Here is a 21,627-nt window from a genome sequence, read left to right on the forward strand (position 1 = left end):
GAGGTCAAAAGAGCTTTCATACAACTAGTTATATCCTAAGTTGCTCAAGCCTAGTTGATTGCTCCACGCTTGGATAAGCCTCTATTGCCCCCTTATCCGAGCTGGTATAATGAGAAAGTTTCTTGTGAATATCATGTTGGAGCCCAAGGACACTCCATCGAGAATTGCAGTAACTTCAAACGATAAGTACAAGATCTTTTAACTTATGGAGTTATAGAGGTGGATGGTAACAATCGGTATGTTTCAGTCAAACAGTTGAAAGTCAACCCTTAGAATGAATTTGATAGGGTCGAAATAAGTGAAGTACATGCAGAAAAGGAGAAGCGCGAAATCAAGGAAAACATGGTATGTGAGGCAGAGATAAAGGACTCAACTCTCGAGACATATCTAATGCTAAAACAAAAGATAGAGGTGGGAAGTGATGAGAAAAAAGTCAAAGGAGAGGTAATTCGAGACTGGCCGCAAAAGATGCCTTGGGAAAATATGACCCTCAAGGTTTTTCAAGTGCCCATTTTTGACTTGTTATCTTCTTTAATCGAGAATCTGTACCTCACTCCAAGACCTTTAAGAATGAAAACTAGCTCATCCGCTTATGGCTATGACCTGAATAGTGCTTGCGATTATTATCTAGGGGCATTTGGCCATCACACTGATAAGTGCATACCATTGATGGAAGAGATAGAAAGGCTCGTTGATAAGGGAGTCCTGACAAGAGACATAATTGAGAAATGGGGAGTAATAAGGGTAAAAACCCTAATTCGACTGGGCACCCATCATTCTAGGGAAAATAGGGCATTCTGGCTGAAAAAATGAAGGTTATGCTCCACCACAATCACATGTTCCATTTGCGGCATCTTGTTTGAACTTGTTTTTTTGTACTTTCTCATCTTTCTATTTGTAAGGATATTTAAATGAATCTATGTTACTTTAAGGATGGTGAGCATTGAATAGAATTTACGACTTGAAATTCTTTGAATATCAACTGAATTAAAAACTCTTTAAATGACTATAGTTATAAATCTTTGACAAAATGACAAGGTTGAAACCTGATAAAACAAGGACCTTGACCTTATCCCCAGAAGATACAATCGAACACCATACATTTTTATTGCAGGGACCAATACTACCTTCTTTTATCATAAGGGAATGAATAATAGGCTTGGTATCCAGGTATGCATAGGAGCAGACAACATGGGGAATCTCTTGTGTATGATATTACAAAACTGACTATCACACTTTTTTTATGACGTTCAATGATGATTATGATCTTTATGGATGGAATGGTCGAGTAGGTGAATCTAGTTTAGGTCAGTTGCTTGGAAATTGAACTCTAACGATGAGATTTTATGACTTTCAACAACACCTAGACTATAACAGGTTCTTCTTGACGAGCTTAAGAAATTGGATCCGTATACACAAATTATAATATCATATGTATACAATAAAGCTTGAGTTGTCCCTCTAGTGCAATTGGTTAAATGCCTCGGCTTTATGGATATAATTTCACTAGCATGATAAAAGTGATTATATTATATGTATACAATAAAGCTGAGCTATTCCGCTAAGGCAATTGGTTATAGAGGAAACTTGAAAGCCCTAGCTTTATGAATATATTATATTCAAACCAAGACCTTGATTGGGTACTTGGCAATTCGGTGTATGCTCCACTGTGATTGTCAAGTCGAAGACTTTGTGATGGGATGAACTCTTCAGCTAGCCTGATAAAGGCAAATTACAATAAAGCTGATTTCAGCTAGCCATACAATGGCAAATTAAATAAATTTTATAAATAAGGAGTATCGGTAAAGATGGACTAAGGGAGTTAAGAAACACCTGTTATAGTCAATTTCACACGAGCACTAAGGAATTTTATTTTTAGACCAATATTTTTGTACTGCCTTTGTTAGAGGAGTCTACGAAGCTTGAACAAATGCAAGATTCCCGAGAACTGAAATAGAAGTGTTCTAGAAAATCTAGTAATTGATTATGCTAGTTGCGCCATTTTGTCCGCATCCGATTAAAATACCATGCCAAGAAATAAGGGCATGTTGAGATGTTCACATTGATCAAGAAAGAAATGACATTTTGGTGGTTGAAACCTTAGAAAATACGAATCCAACCTGAAGCCAACCCCTCAATTTTGACATTTGTCAAAGAGCTATAACCCTGAAAACATTAAAGAGCTATTGATTCTTTTGATATTCTGTGAACTCATGTTTATACTTTGATTCAATTATAAGTATAAGTTAAGGGGCAATGTTTTATAAAATTCTTTCATTATTTGATCCCTAAAATAAGAGAAAGAAAAAACATTTTCAAACATGATAGTTTCAAATGTGAAAGGTTCTTAAAGCTGGTGAGGCTCATTGTGCCTCTATTGGAGAAGAAGAATAAGCAATGCCAGAACATGAAGCATTCCACAATCTTGAAGCAGATGGTCTAAGAGATCATAAAGAATGAATAATAAGAGCTCGTAACACCCCTTTGTGATATTATCGGTAACCCATCAAGAAACAAATGATCACCTTGTTTGAAAATGGTACATATCCCAGCATATAGCAAAAATGCAAGAATGCGACCAGTCAAGGATGAATTTTGGCACCTAAGTGGGGAAGAGCCATGAAAATGCCCACTTTGGAGCATGACCAGAAACCCAGATCATGTTGGGATAACAAGGTTTAGACCAAGAAGACATGGAAAAAATGTCTCACAATTTGAAGTGTCAGGGGAAAATATTGAATTTGAGCAGAGCTTAACTCGTAAGGCAAATCAGTTGAGCATAAATCAGTGACAGAGTCTTGAAAGAACAACTTTGAAACGTAATTGAGCCAAGGACGAAAAGGGTGCATCAAGATCATATTACTGATTGCAGCAAGAATTCGAGAGAGAAAACACTTTCTCCCAAATGAAGACAAAAAACAAATACCACAAGATGATTGGACAGATCTTCAGAAGTTGCAATTTGTTACATCGATATATGAGTAAACCCTAGAGAAGAGCAATCAAGAGGAAGAAAATTTGGTTCCCGTTTGGAGTCAAAGGAAAATTAAATCAGCATTTATGCATGCATGAGAACATCATTTGCATAAAAGAAAATGCATTGCATTGCATTCGCATTTCATACATAAACATTTGGTTTTTACAGATCTTCTAGGGAAAAAAGATTCATGGTATTAAAAACCCAACAAGTGGAAACTAGAATTTAAACCTCAAATACAGGTTATCATGTTTAAGAGGGCAGAACCTGAAGAATAGTGTGGGTCCAATCCACGGAGGAAGCATTACTTTAAAGTGGAGCATGTTTCCCCAACCATTAAGTTGTTTTATAAGTAAAAAATGAAATGAAAAAGGTTTCTCGTTTAAATATGAAAATTGAAATTTTTGAAAATAAGAAAGGTTTTTTACCTAGTAAAATATTTTCCAAATTTATAAATCCTTCGGACCATCAGTAAGTCTTTCGAGCATGATACTTAAATCCTTTGGGTCATCTGTAAGCCTTTCGAGCAAAATGATAAGTCCTTCAGATCATCCATAAGACCTTTGGGCAGGATGTTTTCACATATCAATCAAAACATGAGAAAGTTTTCTCATGTAAATCTTAAATTTGAGATTTTTGAAAAGTAAGAAAGTTTCTTACCTAGTAAACTATTTCCCAAATTTAGAAGTCATTCAGATCATTTGTAAGTCTTTCGGGAAGGATGTTTTCAAATGTCTATTAAAATATGAGAAAAGTTTCTCATTTAAATCTGAGATTTGAAATTTTTGAAAAGTAAGAAAGGTTTCTTACCTAGTAAACTATTTCCAAAATTTATAAGTCCTTCGGGCCATTATAAGTCTTCCTAGCATGATGATTAAGTCCTCCAGGCCATCTTAATCCTTCACCAAAGAGTAGTCAAGCAAATCCATCTTAAGCCTTCAACAAAGAGTAGTGAAGCAAATCAATTTTAAGCCTTCACCAAAGAGTAGTGAAGCAAATCCATTTTAAGCCTTCACCAAAGAGTAATGAAGCAAATAAATCTTAAGCCTTCACGAAAGAGTAGTGAAGGAAATCTAAGATTTGATATTCCCTTCAGAGTAAGCGGAACAAGTCTTTTTTCTCCAAAATTTGATATTCCCTTCCGAGTAAGCGGAACATATCTCTCTTCTCAAGATTTGATATTTCCTTCAGAATAAGCGAAACAGGTCTCTCTTCTCAAATATTTGATATTCCCTTCAGAGTAAGTAGAACAAGTCTGCCCCGATTGAATGGATCAACTTCCCCATATCTGATATTCCCTTCAGAGTAAGCGGAATATGTCTCTCTTCTTCGAGAATTGGTATTCCCTTCAGAAAGAAGCGGAACATCTCTCTCCTTCAAGATTTGATATTTATATTCCATGAGTGACAGCGAAAAAGTATACCCCGATTCAATCTTCCTTGAAGAACAATAGAGTGGATCAACAACCCCAGATCTGATATTCCCTAAGTGACAGCGGAACAAATTCCTTATCATATTTCAAACTATAAGTTTACTGGACGAAAAATGCATTGTCTCTTCTGTCGACACTCATTTTTCGACCCGTCTTTTAATATATCATTATAATTATATTTAATAATATTATTATTAACTATTTAATTTATTTATTTGTTTGTAGGTTACAACAACCCAGGTTGGGCCCAAATTACAAAGGGTCACTCGACCCAATTCCAATAACCCAACCCAAGACCCGTTTGGGGCCCATAACTGATCCAGTACCAAGAGGAAACCCTAAACTCATTTAAGGTTTATACTAGGGTTTCTAGAACCCTTTAGCTACCGCCTTGATGCTTAACCGTTGGATCTGGACCCAACGGTCCAGATCGCGTCCTGCTGTCAACTCATTTCGACCAATAAGCAACCACTGTCGTTGGAGCCAATCACAATTGTCAGCCATCCCACTTGATTACCTGCCATGTTAAGAAAAAACACAAGCAACCAAAAACCAACACAAGCTCATGAACAATATTATATCTTAGTGGAGTCACGGATTTTCAGAGAAAAATGAAAAACATAAAAAAATAATGTGAATCAGGGTCTATATAAACCCGAATCAAAAACGTTGTAAATGGGTCAAAACCTCTGGATTTCAAATAAAAGCAATACAAAAAACATATTCAAAAGGTATTTTTTTTTTCATATGTTCAAATGAAATGAAAAATATGTGAATGATAAAAATCATTGCATGTAAAAAAAGAGTAGATCGAGAGTTTAAGAGAGAAAGAAAAGTACCTGAGTCGGAGAGAACCATCACGGTGGCTGGAGGTTTAAGAAGTTGAATGGTCAGGGATTGATTTGGGGTTATTTAAGGTTGTTTAGGATATTTTTAGCCTAGAATAACTACTTAGAGTGTGTTTGGATCATGGATTTTATCATTTTCGGCCGTCATTTTTTTTCCTGATTAAAGATGCCCATGTTTGGTTATGAAAGATTCCCAAGTGAGGGTAATCTTTCAATACCAACAGTATATATTGGGGTGTTTATTCCTGGTAAGGGCTAAAATACCCTTCTTTTCATGTTTTTCTCTGCATATCTTCTTCTTCCCGCGAGCTTGACACTGCAAAAAATTTTGTTTTCCCAGAGAGATTCTCCTGGTAAGATTACTTCTTACTCCCTTTGTTTTATTTTCTTAGCAGTGAAATTCATCGTTTTATATAAAATCTGGGTTTGTTCTGTTTTCTATTTTCGTTAGTATTATATGACTCTATGGCTTCAGCAAACGCGTTCTGATTCATCACCACCTTCTTTTTTTTCCTAATCTCTTATAATATTCACCTTCTAGATGTAGACTCAAAATCAAATCTTTTGCATATAAAACCGAAGAAAAATGCTTGTGCTTTCCCATCCTCAAAGTAAAGAAACAACCCATTCATTGTACGAACTGCTCTCTCCATGGTTCTTCCAGTTTGATTTCGATAAAAATGGTGGAAGAAACTAACCAACCCGAATTTCAATCCTCTGCATCAACCACCGTAGTCAAACGAAAGTCCTCATGGCCGTCCGTTCTCTGTTGGATTCCGATATCTACCGATCAAATCATCGCTGCTGAGAAACGCCTTCTCTCCCTCGTCAAGTATGTAAACCTTCAATTCCGTTTGCTTATCAATTTACTTTGGATTCCTAAGCTTACGTTTTAAAAAGCTGGAAACTTCGATTGCACATTAATTAAATTCTCATAGTATTTCATATAATTCTTTTGTTCTTTTTAATTTAGATTATCATAGTTATACTTTTAATAATGAAAGCTTTATACTGAGAAAGAGATATGTTAATCAAGAATAAGACAAGAAAACATATGCCCATGGTAGAAGTTCAATCTATTTTGTACAAAATAAATGAAAGTGATTGAATTTCATTATCAACATATTTGCTATGTATTTTTTAGGCTTTTGTAATGATATACATTCTACCTTTTTAATATGCTGCAACCCGCCATGTGGGAATTTGATTACCAAATAACTTAAGGTGGTTTATATTGTAATGATGCGTGTTCTAGTTTCTGTAAAATATTAGCCAAGACAATGATTTGTTAAGCTTTGGGCATTGCTTTCTTGATGGGAAGCTTTGGAGCAGGGAGTGAATATCCTATGTTCATTTATCTGTAATGATGCATGTTCTACTGCCTGTAAAATATTAGCCAAGACAATGAAAATAGATCAGTATGAACCTGCTGTCTGAAGAAGAATCTGCAAAGTTAAAGGGTAATTTTTTTTACAGTTATGATATTTATGCTTGTATAAAGGGGAATTGAGGGCTAAGGGTTAGAATAATGCAGGAATTAGGATGGACATGGAGATGGAGAGTTGGGTTTTAGAGTGTAACAGATTGTTAGAGGTGGTGATGGTGGAGTTCTTAGGGAGATTTCTCGGCACAGCTCCGTTGAACACATTGATATATGTGAAATAGATAAGATGGTTATAGATGTATGTTGTATTTTAGTATCTATTCTTGTTTCATTTTCCTTTTATCTTTTGTATGAAAACGCTCATTTAGTATCCATATGTAACTTTTTTATAAGTTTCCAAGAAGTTCTTTCCAGAATTAGCTGTTGGATTTGAGGACCCTCGTGTTCATCTTCATGTTGGTGATGGTATGTGAAAGCAATATTGAATATTTTATGTGTTTTATTTATACTCTTTTTTTATGTGAATTTTCTGTTGAGTGGTCAAGCAAGATGCTTTAATTCCCAAACTGATGTTTTGCTTGCATATAATCTTAACAGCTATGGAGTTTCTTCATCATGTTCCAAAAGCAAAGTATGATGCAATCATTGTTGATTCATCAGATCCTGTAGGTACGTTGTAATGTATGATCTGATAAAATTTTATTTTCAGCATTGATGGTTTCTTAAAGAACATTTACATGGTATTTTTGCTTTTAAGACTCAACATCATTCAAGCTTTTACTCCTTCGGTTTGCAATTTAGGTCCTGCTTAAGAGCTTGTAGAAAAACCATTTTTTGAGACTATAGCTCAAGCATTAAGGCCTGGTGGTGTCCTCTATAACATGGACAAGTGTTCCAACTTATCCTAGGCATTTAATTAAGCTGTTGTTTCCCCTTGGTTCTCTTTTAGATATTAATGATGCTTTTGACAGTGGTAATTTTATATGGTATCATTTACCAATTATAGACCTGTCTTTGAATCATAGCCTATCTCATTTCCAACTTCTGACTTATGTTTTCCTTTTCTTTTGCAATTCAGTGGTGTGATTGGTTTCCTGTAATGCTCCACAGAGGACTAGCGGTTGATTTTTTGAATCTCATAAACCCTATTAAGAAGCTAGATGGAGCTTACCATCATAAGAGATAACTTAGATTTTACAACTCTGAGGTGAGAACTCATTCCATCAAGTTCAGTTTTCACTCTTTCACTCTTCTGCAGAGTACCTGGTATTCACTTTTGTTATGAACATTGACTCCTTGAAGCTATTATAGTTTGTTTCGTGCAAGGAAATGAACCCTATCGAGTTAGAGTGATGGTCCATTTTATTTCTCGATGGCTTAGCATCTTGGCCTGCAAAGTCTGATCTCTTTTACTGTAATTTCTTTTGTGATCTAACCATTTTATGGTAGAAATAAAATATTTATTCTCTATTGATAGATGTATAGGGCTGCTTTTGCATTGCCTCTATTCCTGAAGAGAGAGGTGAGGCTACTTCGAGACTGATGCGGTGGAACAAGGAACTTGCCTCTCTTGAAGCAAATATGTAGACTTGCGATTAGTTAACTTATTCCCATAAACTGAAATACTTTCATTCAGGACATAGGCAGTAAATAAATGTTTTCAACATGTAGGTGCAACTGGAGCCATTCTAGTATGTATTATGGTTTTATTTCAAGGAACCTCTATCTAACTTTGTTAAAATGGCATCTACAATCCCTATCTCAACATTACTAGATCGAGTATTCTTGACATGCCACATTTATTTGCCTAAAACCAACAGATCATACTGGAAAATAACCTCTAAGCTACAGAAAACATGCTAGTATTTGAACATTGCACTTGACTTGCCAACTTCTACAAACGGTATTACCGGTTTATGAATAAAAGGCAAAACAAACACATGCATTTCATATCACCTAAAGCAAAACATATCCTAACATACCTCAATTCCAATCATTGGGATGTCATGAGCACTGCTTTCCTACAATGATTGTTGAAGCATCATATCATCAACCATTGTTACCAAAGTTAATTTTTCTATAGAAAATAAGGTCTCTAGCACAAAACTGAACAGGGGAAAGTTGAGTTTATTTACTTAATGAATCGATTAAACAAATCCATAAAAAATCATTCCCTATTATCAACTAATACATTATTTATATACCTCAATTTCAGTTTTTGGGATGTCCAAAGAATATTGCTGAGCTCGACTTGAAAATTCTGAAATGGAGCTCGAATTGACTCGAAAATTCTTAGATACCAAAAATCATTTACATATTTTTATTATTATGAATATCTATGAAGAATTTTCACAATGTAAACATTTAGTTAAATGTTTATGTAAAATTTTAATATATTTTTACATAAATTATGTAAAATTTAATATTAATTAAAATTAAAATAATACATGATATATTTAAATACTCAAGTAATATATTATCAACAAATAGAATTTTTATATAAAAAATTTTTATTTAAATATTTAGAATTTCACTTGTTAAAAACTATAGAACAAGGATAATTTGGTAAAATATACATTCCAGTAATCTTTTATTCCTTCAACCAAACACTGTAATCTTACATACCTGCCAAACCAACCAAACAAAGTAATGTAACATTCACAGTAATCTTATTCCCTAGTAATCTTTTATTCCCACTGGTAATCTTACATTCCGTGAACCAAACGCATCCTTAGGGGGATAGATCTAAGCCTATAGAGTATTTGGGTAAATTTGGGAACTTCGACCACCACATGCGGCGGTCAAAATAGCGGCTGGACGGCGACAAGTGCTGGCCGGCAGTGGGCCGGCCAAGCCACTTTGGGAGAATTTCTCCCTATCCCTCTCTTTTTTTTTTAGAAACTATGCTTCAAATGAAAAAAAAGAAATAAATGGTATTTATAAGGGGTAATTCGGGCTAAATTACATCATAAGTCCCCCATACTTTATGTGTTTTACAAAATGGTCACGAAAGGACCTTTTAGTTATTTTTCCATTTTTACTTGATTATAATTCTTGGTCAAATATCATTTTAGTCCTTGTATTAGTTTATGTAAATTACGTTATGATCTTAATTTAAGACTAGTTTTAAATACCACCATTTTTGTCATGTATAATATTTGGGTTTATTTTTAATTATATTAAATATGAAATCATTATAATATTTGTTTCTCCACTTGTTTCCTTAATTTAAGCTATAGTGGTTTAATTTTTAATTATAATATATATAGAATCATTACAATATTTGTTTTCCACTTTTTCCTTAATTTAAGCTATAGTGGTTTAGTTTTTATTGATTATAAAATATATGGAATCACTCCACTTGTTTCCCTAATTCAAGCTACGTATAGTGTGTAGTTTTTATTGATTATAATACATATGGAATAATTATACTATTATTTTTTATGTTCACATTATGGTTCCTTATTATGTATATGTGTATTGTGCCAAAAAGTATGGAATTTTTCTTATTGTTGGTTCATTTTTTACCATTTGGATTTAATTAGTTAAGTATGTTTTGGTGCATATGTCCTATTTTATTTATCGTTAATTAAATATTTGGATGTATTTTTATTTTCGTTTAAATGCATTTATGTATACATATAATTTGCATGACGTCTTAATTAATTTTACATAATACCCTCATAAGCATCACTTGACTTGAATCGAAATAAATTGACTAAGGGTGATATTCAATCATTTTAAAATTATTGAAAGAAATTTTCTAATACGTGAATATTTACTTCATTTTAATATATAGCATTAAGCTTTAATACTAGATCTTACATTTTAAATTTGAGCTCCTAGGTTCCTTAATTTTCATAATTTGACAATTTAAGTTAGAAAAAGCCTTAATTTACTTTTAGTTTAATTAGGACAAATAAAATTTTGTTTGATTACATTGTTTTTACAAATCTAAGTCAATGTTCACTTATTAAGGAATTAATAGTATATCTCCCGCGATCGTGCTCAGGGGTGACTACTGGTAATTTCTTGAATAAGTCGACATCCTTTTCAAAAACACATCATGTTTTCTAAAAATGAGGCAATATTCGGTTATTTGGCACAATAATTGATCTCCCGCATTTACGCTCGGGGGCAAATACTATTGGTCTCGATAAACGAATACCCTTTTTAACTTTACATCCTTAATGATTTTTAAATTAAATAAAGATCGAACTCCAAATTTCTGATTTTAAATATAGGGTAATCAATTAGGTATCAATTTTTGGGCGCTTGTAGGGGTGTTAATCCTTCCCCACACGTAACCGACTCCCGAACCTGATTTCTGGATTTTTGTAGACCTCAAAACTCAGTATTTTGATTAAAAAAACAAAATGTTTTATTAAAATCATCCGGTTTTTATGTGTTTCAATCACACCTCAAATAATTGGTGGCAACTCCCCACCTTTCAAAACGATTTTCAAAGAGAAAACCCCGTCGGTATTGGTCTTTCTCCCTCCGGGCGAAAAACGGTTACGACATACTCATGATGCTCAAACTCGGAACTTGAAGAAATAACAACAATTCATTTACCATCGAACACAATTTAGATAGAATATTATAGATATCTAGTACTAGACGACTCCTCAAACTCAATTTATTACGTCACAATTTTGAGATTCAAATTTTTAATCATATTTAAAAATAATTAAATGTGTTGTTTTGGTAAACCAACTAATTATTGGTGTAGTATATCAAGAATGGAAATTGTAATTTAATATTTTTTAAAATATATATATATATAAATTTATTTAGTTATTAAAGATAAAATTAACTCTACTATAAAAGAATATTGAATAATTTACACTGCAATCTAAATAACTTTACACAAATGTTAAAATTTAATGGAAAAAACAGGAACAAATTAGTTTACACAAATGCACAAATGCACAAAGTTTTTCACTTATATAAATTGGACGAATGGTCCTTAACATTTCCCACCATTTTCATAAGAGTTGTTCAGCCAAATTTCCTACACTCCAACTGATTCTCCATGAATAGCTCAGTTGCTCCGGCCACCATCGGCAATGACCATCGAAAGCTCTCCAAAGCAGGATGGAACGCTGCCGTTTTCGTCATCTGTAAGCAAATCTTTTCTTCCCCTTTTCGTTTACCTCTTCACGGATTCAATCTAGGGTGTTTAGTTTGACAAGTGTTTGATTGATGCAGTTGTGGAGATGGTAGAGCGATTTTCTTATTACGGTTTGGCCGGAAACCTGATCACATATCTAACGAACAATCTCGGCGAACCGGTGGCCACCGCTGCCAAGAACGTTACGTTGGTCAGTGTCTCCGCTATATTCCCTTTGCTCGGCGCGTTCGTGGCCGATTCGTACCTCGGTCGCTTCAAGACCATCCTGGCATCCTCCTCGATCTACTTCTGGGTATAACATTTATGATATCCGGTCGTGTTGAGTTTTTCACGATTCTCAATACGTTTTGTTTTAAAGCATTTCTTTTTGGTGGTAATAGGGATTGGTGTTGTTGATTTTATCAGTGTCCGTAGTCCCTATGCATTCCCGCAAAGCAGTGTTCTTCACTGCGCTCTACGTATTAGCCATAGGCGAAGGAGGCCACATGCCATGCGTTCAGACCTTCGCAGCCGATCAATTCGATGAGGATAATCCACAAGAGAGAGCAGCAAAAGCTCATTTTTCAACTGGTGGTACCTTGCCATCGTTACGGGAGCCTCTGTCGCCAATATCGTCGTCATTTATCTCCACGTGAAATTAGAAGTTTCACTTCTCAAAATACCTGCGTGCTAATCCGGGTTTAATTCATATGATTCTCAAGGTCAAAATCTTCTCTTAATCCTTCTACTGTGCTTAAATTCAAGATCCCTTCCCTACACTTTAATTTAATATAATTGGATTCTTCTATTTAATAATATTATTCTTGGTATGGGTAATTATTCGATCGAGTAGAGTCAAATTAGTCGAGTTGACTAGTCCTATTTTATAACTTAAGATTTTATTTGAATTTTTTTCGAGTCAATACTAGTTTATGAAATTTGAGTCGAATTATGTTTAAATTTAATTGTAAATATTATAATGTTTTGATATTAATATTTAAATGATTTTCTATATTCATATATAATATACATATATATTATGCAGAGTTGAGAGACTCTACTCGAACTTGAAAACTAATCCACTAATTAACAAAAATTTTGAGTTATTTAAGTCTTATTTTATAACTCAAAATTTATTTGAAAATTTTTCCATTCAAATTTATGAAATTACGAGTCAAGTTTAGTAGAATATAGTTTTTTGACATCAAATCGAGTAAAAAAATTCTATTTTTTCAAATTGAGTCGATTTTTGCTCACCTATAATGTCAAGTTATATAATTATATAAGACTTAAATCATGAAATTTGAAGTTCCAGTGTAATCCTCCACACCCCTTTTTCTTGCTTTTTAAGCACAACTTTTGTATTAAAAGATAATGATAATTTCAACGTAAAAGTGAGATCATTTTCACTTTCCTTCACATTCTCTTACAATTAATTCGAATTTAAATATATTGAGTCCTACAATTAAAAAATATAAAATTCTAACAACATAATTTAAAGCATTTCCTTTTATTTTTAAATTTTAACGTGAAGGCGATGTTTGATGTCGTGTATGCTAATGTTAGTCGGGCAGCAGGATTTGGGGTGTTAGCAGGGACATTGGCGGTGGTGTTGGCAGTGTTTTTAATCGGAATCAAGAGGTACCGAAAGCAGAGGCCGACGGGGAGCCCCTTCACCACCATGGCTCAGGTCTTAGTCGCTGCCGTGAAGAAGTGGCGCGTGAGTGAAACCCACGGTGGCGGGGGGATTTGTTATGAAGATGATAGAGTCAGTGGGAGCAACACCAATGGCCAAACCAGGAGCCACAATTTGGCCCGTACCGAACAGTTAAGGTAAATATCTTAAAAAATCTTATATACAATCAAAAAAATCAAGAGTTAATTGCACAACAAATCCATCAAACTACAAACTTTATTCTAAATTAGTCCATAAACTTTTAAATATTCTGATTTCATCCCAAATTATGACTAATTCTAACTTCATCCTCAAGCTTTTGAATGTTTCAAATTCATTTCCAAACTATGACTTTCATTCTAAATTGGACTCTAAACTTTTGAACTTTCCAATAACATCTCTTAAAATCATTCAAAAGTTTGGGGATAAAATTGGAATATTTAAACGTTTAGGGCCAATATAGAATGAGGATCATAGTTTGTGATGAATCATAATAAATTATTGAATAATAATAATAAAATAGTTGGCAATACTTGAATTTTAGAAGCAGAGAAACATCAAAAGTAAAATTTTCTCCGAAGAAGTTTGTTTAAAATTAGTATATTTATATAAAAAAAAGAGTTTATTACAGAGAGTAAACGGATGATGCATGTATATTTTGCTATTTAGAGCATATTAAAAGGTTTTAGCTTAAGAAATGTATTTACTATATTTGATATAGTTACCATTTAAAATATTTTAATTAATTGTACTTAAAAAATGGGTAACGTATAGGATGAATGAAAAAAGCTAAAGAATCAGAAGCAAACATAGTCTTTAAGGATAGACCCCAAATATAGAAGGTTAATTTTTATTTTTAAATAATCTTATATAATTATAAGATATGATATGTTTGTAATTTTTATTAATCATTCATCATGTATACACATCCTATTTGAATCCAATCAAAGGCGGATACATATGACCCCATAAGGGGTCAAATACATACTCATTATTTTATATTAGTTAGAAAATATATTTAAATATATTAAGAGAAGAAGAAAAAAATGCATACCCATCATGTTGAAAAAATAGTATTAAAATTTGTTGACCCCATTTATATATTTGTAGATTCGTCATAGAACTCAAAATCTTAAAAAAAAAAATCCCTTTAATAACTCAGGTTACTTAATAGGCTTGGCATGTTAACTTTTGAGTCATAAATTATATTAATAACCAATCTCATACGATAAAAGTAATTTTATAATCGAATTAAAAAATCTCAAGTCTCGATTGAAGTTCGAATCATTTATGATATAACTTGAAATTGAAGATTTTTGGACTAGGCAATGATCATTGACAACAAAAATGCCTTGAGCAAAACCAAGGATCCATGGCGGCTTTGTTCATTGAACAAAGTTGAAGGAGTTAAGCTTGTATTTCGCCTCATCCCTATATGGCTTGCTTGCTTAATGTTCAGTGCCGTGATAACTCAAATGCACACATTTTTCACCAATCAAGGCAGCACAATGTCTCGATCAATAGGTCCCGATTTCCAAGTTCCTCCCTCAGCACTCTAAAGTCTCGTTGGCATCACAATCCTCATCGTCGTCCCCGTTTATGATCGGGTCTTCATCCCCATCGCTCGGAATGTAACGGGACATCCCCGCGGAATCATAATGCTACAAAGAATCGGTACTGGTCAATTCGTTTCCATATTGAACATGCCTGTTGCAGGCCTAGTAGAGACGGCTAGAGTAAACACCGCAAGCAAACACGGCCTACTTGGCACCCTGAAAGCCATATTGCCGATGACCGTACGGTGGTTAGTTCCACAATACGTACTCACAAGAATCGGAGACGCCTTCACGGTCTTCGGGTTACAAGAGTTGTTCTACGATCAAATGCCAGAAGAAATGAGAAGCATCGGAGAAGCTGCATATATAAGAGTAGTGAGAATTGGGAGCTTCGTAAACACAGTTATAATCTCAGTGGTGCAAGCCATTACTTCAAAGCACGGGCGTGAATGGCTAGGAGAATCTCAACCGTTCAAATCTTAATTACTTTCATTTGGTATTGGCAGGGTTTAGTGGGATTAATTTGAGTGTTTATTTGTGGACTACTAAGAGTTTTGTGTATAAAAAGTTGAAAACAATGATCAAACAATTAGTACTGAGGTAACCAGTTGGAAACAGGAGGGTATTTGGAGGAAAGAGTATGAAATATGGGGATTTTTGGATGTAAAATCCATGTCTACGACTTAGCTATATTATCTTTCTTCGGAAGTACAATTTTAAATTTTTTCAAAGTAATCTAGATTGAATATAAGTGATAGTTTATGCTCTAAAGATTTTTCATCATTTGATAATAAACGTTCAAATTCCTTACAGTCGATAGTGCTATAACTCATAACCTTTTGGATAACAACTTTAAAAATTTAAATACAAAAATAGTTCAATTTTCAATTTTATTTGATAATGAAGTATATAGTCAAGAAATATTGACAAGGTTAAAAATTAAAGCATTTGATCGGTTTGACAGGTTTAATTTATATTTATTTGCATAGTTTGGGTGATTATAAGATAATATCTACTCAGAAGATATTTTTACTTATTGACAACGCACATACATCATACAGACGTGACTGCTTATACTCAATACCTATAAGAAGATTAACAATCCCTTCTACGATTGAGCCAATTAATGAACGTGGTTTAACTTATATATATTTTACTTATTTTGGTCATTTTTCCTATAATTGATATGCAAAATCTTTGGCACTTAAGCCGAGTTCTAGTTCTATTAAAAGCTACATTCGCTTAATTCTCGTCTAAGCATTTTTTTCATTGTATTAAGCTAAGTTCCTCGTACTGTTTATTTTCCATGAATGAATTATCTACATTTCGATACTCATGTTTGACATTTGAGTATGAGAATATGACATTTAAGAATCTTTCAAATACATGAAAAAGCTGAAAAAAAATATTCGTGTTGGATACATGCTCATGCAAAAAATATATATATTGGATTGAATCGAGACAAAGCTAAGAGTTTAACTAATTTGATACATGTATTAGACATTATCTTTAAGAATATTTTTTATAACGTATCATCTAGGACTCAATAAGCTTTTCTGTTATTAAAACGAGACTCGAGAACAAGAATAGTTTTCTTTTCTGTCATAAAATTGGACTCAAAAACAATAATAGTTTTTGATAAGAATATTCAGCAAACTTAAGAGGGGTAAAGAAAACAGATAAGAGAAAAGATCTTCAAAAATTTTTGGTGTGTTTAGAATGAAAAAGAAGCTTAAAATTTATAGGAGTAGTGGTTAGTGATGGCAAACGGGTGGGGTGGATGTGAATACCCCTTCCTCATCCCCATTGTCATACTCACCTAATATTTTCGTATCCACCACCTACCTACTATTCACAATGGGAAAAATTTATAAATCTACAACCACTCACGTGAATACATTCGCAAATTTACCCCACCCCTACTACCCAACTGAATACCCACCAACCATCCCATATTCGTTTGTACCAGTCTATACCCGTCTATACCTGTCAATTTGAGATAGGAGAAACAACAGTCTTCGATTTTAAAAATGTTTATACCCTAACATCAGGTTAAATTACAAGTCATGTTCTATAAAATCTTAAAATTTACATAATAGTCTCTAAAATTATATCTAAATTATAATGGTCCAAAATTTATATGGTGAGTAGTTAGTTTTCGGGCGAATGTGGGGCGGGTGGATGCAGGGCGGTTAAGGTCTCAAACCCATCACCTACCCATTACCCACGGTGGGTATGACTTTTTACATCCACACCTGCCCATTACTCTCTAAACTTATACCCATCCCCAACCCAATAGAACATGATACAGTGCGAAACGCACGAAATTGTACCCATCTGTCATCCCTGTAGTGGTGCCTAAAAATAGTAAAAAAAAAAAGGGGGTAAACTACTTGAATGATAACCAACTATGGGATTGGTATAAAAATGACCACCATTTTCAAATTGAAGTCAATATGACCACTGAACTATTTAAGTAGTATCATTTAAGTCACTACCGTTAAAATCTAACGGAGAGGTGACGTGACAATTAACAGAAATTTGTATAATTTAAATTTAATTTTATAAATTAACCATTCAATCAAGAGGTGACACATGTTGAGCCGAGCATAGTCGAGCTGGGAGTTGAGTTGAGTCGAGCCGAGCCATCTATCCAAGTCAACCGTTGACTGCTGACCATAGTTGATTGACTGTTGACCAAAGTTGACTTTTTATAAACCACCTATCCTGATTTTTTTAACATTCTAAGTTTGTTTTTGGGGTCTGATTTGATCCGATTTTTACATCTAAGTTCTGTTTATGATATAATTCGTTTTGTATCCGAGATATTATGAGATGTCAAATACAAGTTTGAGTGTCACACCCCTAATTTTTATCTAATTGTATTAAATTTATTTAATTAAATACTTTTAGGACTAAATTGTAAGATCTTAAAACTATTAGGGCAGTATTTTGGAAATTTTAAAAATTAAAAGACCTAAGCTGGAATTTGTCCCTCCTTTGTATGCAAAGAAGAAAAGAGTGTTTAGGTGAGATTTGAACCGACATGATGAAACATGATCACCCTTTCCCTAGCCACTAGGTTGGGTACTATTTTATTATTATTTTAAATCAGATTTTTTAAGCTTTTAGATTGGATTTAAATCCCAAGATTGAGTTCTTAGTTCGAAAATGCCCTAATACCTAAAATTTAAACTCTCAATTGTCTAACTTTTCATCGTCGTCTCCTCAACATTCAAGCTCCGTCCTATTTCCGTGAAGTGCACTGTTGATACCATCGTGACTGTCGTCCACCCACGACCAAAAGCCCCATCGTCCCACATCAGAAACTATCACTGTTCACCGTGAATCGATATTTGTTTACTTGCCAAAACCAAACAACTGCCACCTCAGTTTTCTTCAAATTCTCGCTGATCCTGAGCTCCGATGACCACAACGCCCTCATCGCTGAGCCCTTCACTCGATTCGACCAAAACCCGACCCTCTTGATCCCTCACCACCATCGTATCCTCCGTTGCACCGTGGGTTAGTTTCTTTTCCCTTTTCTAGTTATTTCGTAGCATTTTAGGTCAAGTATTGATTTGTAATTGCGTTGAAATGGTGAGTAAAAGCTTTCAGAGTGATTGAACTATCAAAATCGACTATGTCACAATCGCACACGCCACCGTCGCACATGGGTTTCGCTTTCCCAGTCGAATATTCTGGAACGGTTCGAGTTAACTCAGATCGGGCTGAGTTAACTCGGACCAAATCGAGTCAACTCGAACCAGTCTGAATCAATTTGAACCGGTCAAACTATTGACTTTGATTGAATCATTGACCTTGACCGTTAACCTTGACAAAAAAGTCAAAATTTGCATAAAAGTCGCATTTTATGTTTTTTTACTTATTGAATCCAAATTTGCAGTCTGTTTTACAAAATTCTAATCCAAAAATAATCGAAAGAGTGTTAAACCCCAAACATGCATATACGTTTAATTATTTTATTTAAGTGCATTTAATTTTTGGTCAAGGACTAATTTATGGTTTTGATTATTGAAAATATTGGAGACTCTCCGACCGCACATCAGCTTGACCCAGCTCACTTGATCCGTTCGATCGTATGAGCTCGAGATTACTCGTATAATTTTGTAAACCATACAAATAATTAGATTTAAATATTATGTCAGTAGTAACTTGAATTCGTTATGGTTTAGGTTCGAGCGCTGATATAGAGAGTAGTAAGGTTGGTGCTTTGTAGACCTCCTTGGATTGATCCTTATTTAGGTGTATTCCTTGTGTGCTATATGATTTCTTTATCTGTTTTGAAATATGATTTGATAACTGAACTTATTTATGAATATTTTATCTGATTGATATCTTGATTTCCTGAATTACTGTTTATGAACTATGTTTGCCCAATATATGCTCTATGGTTACCATTTTGACTGAAAAATATAAATATGCCTACGTAAAAAGTTCTTAATTATTTCATAGTCCATATTTAGGTGGTTTATGTTCAGATAAACCTGATGAAATAACCTAAGTAAGTGAGAAGGATTAGCCACCTTCTATGACAAGTGTTGGGATGTTTTCTTACATTTTCTAGAATCCTGAGGAAAGAGATATATATATATATGGGGTAGGATCTTCTTACATAATGTAAAACTCTTTTAGTTTTACATAGATTAAGATCGTTTGATGAGTGAAAACGAATGGTTGAGATTAAAAGTAGGAAATATGAAGATATTTACTAGAAAAAAAACAAGTAGTCAATTACAGTGATCTATTTTCACTCATCCAATAGTCCTACATCTTTGTAAAACTAAAGAGTTTTACAATGTGTAAGTTGATCCGAACGTTATATATAGGATCATAATATACTTTGTAGACACATTGAGGACTTTGGTGGATGAAGGAGTTAGTTATGTGTTATTAGTTCACCTTGATCTTAGAAAATTTAAGATTCGTTCACTTATCTAAGAGGAGAATTACTCATCATCACTATGTACAAGTTCCAGATACATTCACTAGTGCTTAAGTATATAATCTCGCTATTGCTATTCTCATGGTTTACGTTAAAATACTCTCAATTTTTATAAAAGAATTCTTTCGCATTAGTAGAAGAATGTTGTTAGTGTTTGGATTTAATATCATTTTTAATGCTATTGAATTTGGTTTAAATAACATTTTAATGTTGTTGAATGAAATGATGTTTTTTCCCTAACCATTTAGCTTATAAATTGTGGCCAAGTCTTCCCATTTCAATCATCCCAAGTAAATATTTTCTTTGAAACACTCTCCTTCTTCATAGTGTTTTCATGATGCTTCTGAGTTCTAATTCTGAGTTTCGAGAGAAAATTAGTACCATAAAAATCCATTCCACTTTTCGGGAATATAAAATTAGAGAGTCGTGCTAACTTTAGGGGTTATTCGTCAATTGTAGCGGTTACACACATCAGGATGAGTTCACTTCTAAGGCAATGGATTACCACGACACAATTATCATTCTATTTAAATATTTTATTTAATATTTTTAGTCAATGTCTCGTTTTGTAATATTCTATTTTTCCATCACCATGTAGGAGTATATTTGAGCTGGTGCAATGGTCAAATGTTGTTTCATCCTCAAATCCTAAGTACAATTATTTAGGAGTACATTTGATTCAGTTTGGTTCCATTTTTCAATAAATTATAAACTAAATTGTACGTTACTGGATTTTAGAATTTGAAACTGAATGTCACAAAAATCATCGATTTCAGTTAAATTCTCTTTTGCTATTTTTGACTGTCTCTATTTTCCAAACTCAACATTTAAATAAAACAAGTTTAAAACTAAAATAGAATATAAATATACAAATTTAAATCCATAAAAAATGTTATTAGTATAGAGTAAAAAAAACTCTAATCAAATTGAATCACATGCTTCAGTTCTAATCAATTTTTCGCTTTTCTCAATTTCTTGGCTCAATCCAAAAATTATTTAGTCCACATAAACAAAGTCATATTTAAGCTTTCAGGTAAATTATTTATTTAGTATCTAAATTATTAATTTTATTTTGTTTTAGTACCTAAACTTTCTTTGTTTCAAAATCATACTAATTTTTTTTATTTTATTTTAGTATCTCGTCATTAAAACTTAACAGCGTTATATTTTTATGGTTAAATTATATCTTTTTCATTCCTACTTTGGTATCTAAAATTTAAATTTTTTCAATTTAACTATTCAACTTTTCAATTGCTTTCATTTTAATAATTCTAATTTATCTTGTTCATAATTTTTGTGACATAACAGTTTTTATTATTACTTTATTAATATATAATCAAAATAAAAAAATCTAAAAGTTAGAGTAATTAAATTAAGAGTAACTTGAAAGTTAAATAATTAAATTAAAAAATAAACTTTAGTGAGCTCAAAATGTAATTTATTCATAGAAAAGATAGCACGTATAACTCACCCATGTTTTTAATGATGAGAAATAAAAAAACGAAACAAAAAATAAACGTTAAATATAATTTTGAAATAAATTAAAATTTAGATACTAAAACAAAACAAAAATAATAGATTAAGTACTAAATGTGTAGTGTACCCTAAGCCTTTTCGCCAACATAAATAAAGAAGAATACTAATGAGCCAATGTCCCATTAATTAAACTCCATTAA

General features: G+C 33.1%; 1 long non-coding RNA gene and 2 pseudogenes across 1 annotated transcript; all 3 read left to right on the forward strand.

Moving 5' to 3' along the window:
- The first annotated feature begins 342 nt into the window (after positions 1-342).
- On the forward strand, positions 343-8,184 carry LOC120129412 (annotated as a pseudogene).
- A 3,492-nt stretch (positions 8,185-11,676) lies between these two features.
- Positions 11,677-15,672, forward strand: LOC120129413 (annotated as a pseudogene).
- Positions 15,673-18,137: 2,465 nt separating this feature from the next.
- Positions 18,138-19,341, forward strand: LOC120129404. The gene is made up of 2 exons (XR_005516736.1): positions 18,138-18,510; positions 19,036-19,341. It is a non-coding gene; the product is annotated as an uncharacterized LOC120129404 (long non-coding RNA).
- Positions 19,342-21,627: the final 2,286 nt, after the last annotated feature.

Source organism: Hibiscus syriacus, unplaced genomic scaffold, assembly GCF_006381635.1.
Source record: "Hibiscus syriacus cultivar Baekdansim isolate YM2019G1 unplaced genomic scaffold, ASM638163v2 tig00110499_pilon, whole genome shotgun sequence".
In the NCBI taxonomy this organism is placed as follows: domain Eukaryota; kingdom Viridiplantae; phylum Streptophyta; class Magnoliopsida; order Malvales; family Malvaceae; genus Hibiscus; species Hibiscus syriacus.